Source organism: Pseudorasbora parva, chromosome 7 (genome assembly GCF_024679245.1).
Source record: "Pseudorasbora parva isolate DD20220531a chromosome 7, ASM2467924v1, whole genome shotgun sequence".
NCBI classification, from domain to species: Eukaryota; Metazoa; Chordata; class Actinopteri; order Cypriniformes; family Gobionidae; genus Pseudorasbora; species Pseudorasbora parva.
Window position 1 is genome coordinate 40,879,443 of NC_090178.1, and position 6,705 is coordinate 40,886,147.

General features: G+C 41.1%; 1 long non-coding RNA gene across 1 annotated transcript; it reads right to left on the reverse strand.

Annotated features, from left to right (window-relative positions):
- Nucleotides 1-4,141: 4,141 nt before the first annotated feature.
- LOC137083878 (uncharacterized) lies at nucleotides 4,142-6,102 on the reverse strand. The gene is made up of 3 exons (XR_010906641.1): nucleotides 5,811-6,102; nucleotides 5,328-5,426; nucleotides 4,142-4,856 (listed from the first exon to the last, which is right to left on the reverse strand). It is a non-coding gene; the product is annotated as an uncharacterized lncRNA (long non-coding RNA).
- Between the last annotated feature and the right edge of the window lie 603 nt (nucleotides 6,103-6,705).

The following is a 6,705-nucleotide window of genomic DNA, read 5'->3' on the forward strand; positions in this document are numbered from 1 at the left end:
GACCATACGAAAATGGTACAGTAGCATCTCTGCAGATCCTGGATTTACTGTTGCTTCATTCACAGCTTTAAAAAGTCATGTTGCTGAGCAGAAGAAAATTGGAAAAGACACAGTTTGCTCATTGATGATGGATGAAATGTACATTCATAAGCAAACAGAGTTTGGCGGTGACCAAATTCATGGCTATGTCGACATCGGTGGTGGTGAGATTGAAAATGTTGTGGCAACACAAGCACTGGTCCTCATGGTTGTAGCAATCAATGAGTCTTGGAAGATTCCTATTGCATATTTTCTTATCAACAGCATGACAGGACCAGAGAGAGCAAGCGTCATCCGAGAGAGCCTTGTTAGGCTTCATGCAATTGGAGTTCGGGTTGTCTCCTTGACGTGTGATGGACCCTCCCAAAATTTGGCAATGATCAGGGAGCTTGGTGCGAACTTGGCCATCATGGACATGAGACCTTACTTTCTCCATCCTGAGGATCACACACAAAAAGTCCATGTGCTCTTGGATCCATGTCACATGCTCAAGCTTCTTCGTAATGTGTTTTCAACAGTTGAGGTTCTGGTAAGAGAAGATGGCCAGCAGATAAGGTGGCGGTACATTGAGGAGCTCCACAAGCTTCAGGAGAAGGAAGGCTTGCGTCTTGCCAACAAACTAAAAATGGCGCATATTCAGTGGCGAAATCAGAAAATGAAGGTCAATCTTGCAGCCCAGCTTTTCAGCAGCAGTGTCGCTGATGCCCTGGAGTATTGTGAGCAGGAGCTGAAGTATCCCCAGTTCAGTGGATGTGCAGCCACAGTTCAATTCCTGCGCATAATTGATGCAGCCTTTGATGTCCTTAACAGCCGCAACCCACTTGGCAAAGGACACAAAGCACCCATCAAGGCAGCTACTAAAAACCGTGCTAAGGGTATTTTAGATGAAGCCGAATCACTTCTCCGTGGGCTCAAAATCAATGGAAGAGACAACAAACTTGTACATGTGCATAGTACACAGAAAAAGACACCGATCTATGGTTTCATTGCTTGTGGCAGGAGCGTGATGGGCATCTACGAAGACCTGGTAGAGCAGCCAGCTGCCCCATGCCGATACCTTCTGACCTACAAACTCAGTCAGGACCACTTGGAGTTGTTCTTCTCTGCAGTCAGAGCGCGTGGGGGTTACAACAACAACCCCAATGTAAGGCAGTTCCGAGGGGCATACAAGCGCCTCCTTGTAAGGCACCAGGTTAAAAGGGGTACAGGCAACTGTCTCCTTCGTGACAACACAACCATCCTTGACTCAACATCTGCGACTGTGAACATCGCTCGCCGAGTGGATGTGGAGCCTGTGGAAGTGCTTGTGCCTGAGGATGACTCCATCTCTGATCTTCCAGATGTTAACAATCTGTCTGAGTACAAGGAAGCAGCAATCTCTTACATCACAGGCTTCATTGTAAAAAAGATGAAAGAGAAGGTTACTTGCATGCCCTGCTCACAAGCACTGACCTCAGATGACTTGGTGCATCGGTTCCTTACTTTGAAGGACAGAGGTGGCCTACAGAAACCATCTCCAGACATCACTGCAGTTTGCCAAGCTACAGAAAGATGCTTTCAGCGGCTTTTAAAAACCAATGCAGGAAGGGCTCCATGTGGAAGAGGAACAACAGCAGCCATTGTCACCCAGGTTCTTTCTGATTGTTCTGAGAAGAATCTCTTCCCACAGCTGCACAATCACATGTTTGACATGTGTGTTGAAGCAAACCATGTCCATGTTCTGGTGAAGATGGCTTCTGCATGGTACTGCAAAATTAGATTAAATCATATAGCAAGGCGGGAGACAGATAAAATTAAAGAAGGCAAGGTCGTCCGCAAAAAACTTACAAAATTAATCCATTTTTATGGAGATTAAGGGAAAGGTGATTGGTCGTGTGTGTGTGTGTGTGTGTGTTTGTGTGTGTGTAGCATGTTTTTCTATGTGTGGCCAATTAAACTTTCTTTTTTAGTTATCAGACGCTGAACATGGAAAATGGCACTGTGCCTAACTGTCTTTGAACAACATTGTAAATGTTATTTATCAGCCCGCATGCAAGGGGCATAAGTAACTTTCAATGTTGAATATAAAGGAAGCATGTACATGTCTTGTCTCAAATAAAACATTTATTTAGAGCCTTCATAAATGGGACTTAAGTATATATGTTGTACATAATTGTTATTATTGTATATTTATGTTGTTATGCTTGTATGTAGTGTGTGTACATTGTGTATATATTTATTATTTTATTTATTCATAAACTTATATATCCACGTTCAGTGATATGTGATTATTTTACTGTGGTCTGTTCATCTTTAACCATTCCTCAACACTTCTATACAGAGAACCCCACCGATTCCCAGGGTGATTTTCAGTTGGAGCCTGCATGAATGGGGCCCAACTCTTACAAATCACAGAATGCTGCGATGCTACAGTAATATGCAATAATGACACAGTTGTAAGTTGTACATAGAGCCTTTATACTTGGTGCCTTCCTTAAACCACACAGATATTACTGATTAAACTCATAGTTTATATGGGCTTTCCTTTGTCACATTAAGGACTGTTAAATATCCCTAAGAGTCTGCTTGAATGAGGCCTAAGAGGATATCGAGCTTTTCACCATCTATTATGTGAAATACATATGCAACCTCCTTTGTCAATGTTTATGTGGATAGTTTCTGGAATTCTGTGTCAGTTAATGGCATATCTACAAAATACAAAAAAAGTTCTGCATGTTAAGTTGCAAATTATTTAAAGGGTTATTGAAGTGTTACGTCAATACATCATTATAGTATTTTAAATTGTTACAAAAAAAGGGCTGGGCGAAATGTTTATATTTAAGGTTCTTATCGCCCAGCCTTAGTTGTATTGGTTGTATGTTCTCTATTTCTTGTCTTGTTTGTTTCTTTGTTTGTTTGTTTGTTCCATGTTATATGTTCCCACTCTTGGCCTGCACCTTGTCGTGGTGAGTGGGCTTTTAACCAAGCAGGCCGTACTGTTTTACCAGTATTTTTTTAACCTTGTCATCTTTCTGTCATGTAGGATGTGTTCGTATGCTTTATCAGCAACTATACCAATGTTGTCTGTTGATGTACCAGAAGAGCTGATTGTGGTATCCAACCTCCAGATCTAGCCTTCTGATCCCAGTTTCCACTCTGCCATAGTCTTCTATTGCTTAGCTTTGCTTATACTGCACCTTATCCTATGTTTTCACTACTGATTAATCACCCATATCTGAAGTTAAAGTTCAGCTCTTTTACTTCACTTAAAGTGATAGTTCACCCAAAAAATAAAATTCTATCATAATTTTCTCTACCTTTTTTTTTGTCAGGGGGAGAAAGTACTACAGTAGTCAATGGCTGCTGAGATCTGCATGGTTACAAACATTCTTCCAAATATCTCCCCTTGTGTTCAGCAGAACAAACAAATTCATACAGGTTTGAGTGTGAGTGAATAATGACAGAATTGTAATTTTTGGGTTAACTAGACTATCCTTTTAAAGTGGTGTTCGTCACAAATCAGTTTTTTCGAGTATGGGTCTACTTGACGTCGAGCGACTTCAACGCTTCAGCACAGCATTCCGGGAAGGCAGCGCTGCATTTGAACTGATTTGAACGTAGAAATGACGGGAAGCTTCACAACATCGTTTCAGTCGCGTCTCAAAGTGGATTTACACGCCACTGCTGTCAGGACTTTACTTTCTGGATAATTATCTGTATTAGCTGAGATAGCCATTCCTCGCTTGAGGACGTCACCGCTTTGCGCGCTTGTCATTCTTTAGCTCCGCCCACATGATACGCCTCCAGGCGCTCGGTTTTTTCCGGAAAGACTCGGTGCAGCCCATATTTCTTTTATAAATATGATAAAACTAAAGACTTTTCGGAGATATGAAGGATGCAATACTACTCTATAGGTACTCAAGATTGACATGAGATTGACTGAAACTGAGTGTTTCACCCCCCCTTTAATGTATTACACCCAAAAATAATCAAAACATTATTCTAAATTAACTTCATAAAGCAATGAAACAAATCAATGCATGCCATACAAAAGTGCTCAAACAACAGTATAGGATTGAACTGATTACTTTTATTTCAATGTGCTACTGCAGTGTCCATGGGAAGGTGTTAACAGTGTTATGACTACAGGTGTTATTTTAAGATGAATGTTTAAAAATAACTCAACATTAGCCATGATGGTCAGGGCTATATTCATTTATTTTTTAACTAAATGGGCCATAAAGGCCAAATTCAAAAGCAGTGATACTGCCAACTACAAGCTGTTCACTGCAATTGAATGTGGTCTTTAAGGCAGGTAGCTACAGAACTTAAAAACATATCATTTCCTCTAGGTGTGAAATGAACTCCATCTTTCAAAAATAGCCCAGGGCTATCATGTCTAATGTGAGTGTGCTCAATCAAGGCACCATTTAAGCTACGAACAAATGTAGCCATAACACTGTTAACAAACTTTCTAGCCTTATCTATTTTCCCTGGATTGGCACCATCCTTCCACCGGCACCTCTGGGTCACAGCTGACCACATGATCTTCATGCCAGGGTGCCGGAGTTTTAGCTGGTGCAGGTCCTCCTTCATGGCATTTACCAGCCGGACACTGCTGACCTGCCCCATGTCATTTCCACCACAGTGGATGAGGAGGACATCGGGTGCTGCTCTTCCTTGCAGGGATTGAGAAAAAAAGGGGAGAAGCCCTCTCCACCGCAGTCCACCCCAGCCAAACCAGCAAACACGGACGCCTGGGAGACCGAGGTTTCTTCCAACAGTCTCCGCAGCTCTCTGGGCACCACGTCTGACATGGCTGTCACCTATGATCCACACTGTGTCCATGGAAGGAAAATAAATTAATTTAATAAATGCTTTAGGTAAAGAAAATTAAAAATAGCAATGATATGTAGCTTAGTTTATTTTAAGTTAACATTGCTGGCACACACAGAAAAACAGATTTAGAAAAATACCTAGAAAAATATAGATAACAGTCTGATAGTATATTTGTTGTTGTCATTTTAAGACGTACATTGTAATCAGGGGCTAGTTGCATATACTTAGCCACTATGTTAAGACTGTATTAAGCAATAATTTGTCCGACTAGCAATTAGTCAGAATGTAATCAGGCTTACTTTTCTATTTTAAATTAAACCGATCTACCATTTTATGTAACTGATTTTAAAAAGTAAGGACCAGTCTTAAAGAAAAAAATTAGATGACTTACTTTTAAGACTAGTCTAAATGGTTTATGCAACCGGCCCCAGAAGTCAATGTCGAGCAAGTTAACCAAGACTAGTACTTACAGGTTAAGCTGTGTGCAGATGGTGCAGACGAGGTGGTGGATGTGTTGATGGATTTGTCATGGTCATGGTCATGCGTGGCCATTATCAACTCCACTGTTACTGTAAGAAAATAATCATGTAAAAAATAAACATATTGTGGAGAACTAAAACATTTAATGTAAGCGATTTAATAGGCCTACGCTACATTTGTAGATTAAGCCCTAGATAATTCACGCTATGACAAGTAACGTTATAATCAGGTGACATCCACACATAAATTCGGTGTAACAGTTTTTTTTTTTAGATTTTGCTTCAAATGATTTGTTTGAGATGCAAGTTAATGCAACGTTCACTCTCATTTATGATTTAAGTCTTGCAAATATACGTCTTCAAATGTATTAAAAGTTAAAAAACGGGTATAATATAAATAAAGTTGTTTAAAACGGGTATAATATAAATAAATAATAATTTCAAGTTTTGTTGTGTAGTTTCGGGTTAACTTACCTCAAATAATCTGGAAAGTAATTCAATTCAAATTTGTGATTCAAAATCAACCGCCAATATTGCCATCCATAGACATTTGATCTTCGTGCGCTAGCCGGCGCTGGCACGCCTCTGCTCCGCCCAGGTCCGCCTCTTTGCCCATTTTCTGTTCTCCGGGAGTGACGCGCGATGACGCGCTTCTAAGATGGCAACCGCCAGCTCGGCCATACTATTGGCTTCAGAAACGTTCTTCAGAAACCTATGGGTGACGTCACGGACACTACGTCCATATTTTTTTACAGTCTATGCACGTGTCCCAATGAGTCTGTGTGCATTCAGGTTGAAGTCCCCACCAGGCTAGAAAAAAGAACACGCACACACAGTAGTAATGCTGAAGTATGCTGCAGGCAACTCTTATCAGTTAAGCCCATCCACCATCCCCCATCCACAACAACCCCCCCCCCCCCCCCCACACACACACACACTGTAGAAATCAATGACACATGTCCCCATGAGTCTGTGTGCATTCAGGTTGAAGTCCCCACCAGGCTAGAAAAAAGAACACACACACACACACACACACACACACACACACACACACACACACACACACACACACTCACGTCTGGTTCACTATCTATTTGGGGACTCACCATAGGCATAATGGTTTTTATGCTGTACAAACCATATTCTGTCCTCCTACACTGCTCCTACCCCAAAACCTACCCATCACACAAAACTTTCTGCATTTTCACCTTTTCAAAATAACTCATTCTGTCTGATTTATAAGCTTTTGTACCCATTGGGAAGTCCCATGAGTCTGTGTGCATTCAGGTTTAAGTCCCCACCAGCCTAGAAAACCATTCTCACACACACACAGAGGCAAGTTTTTTTGCTTGAAAACTTATACAATATT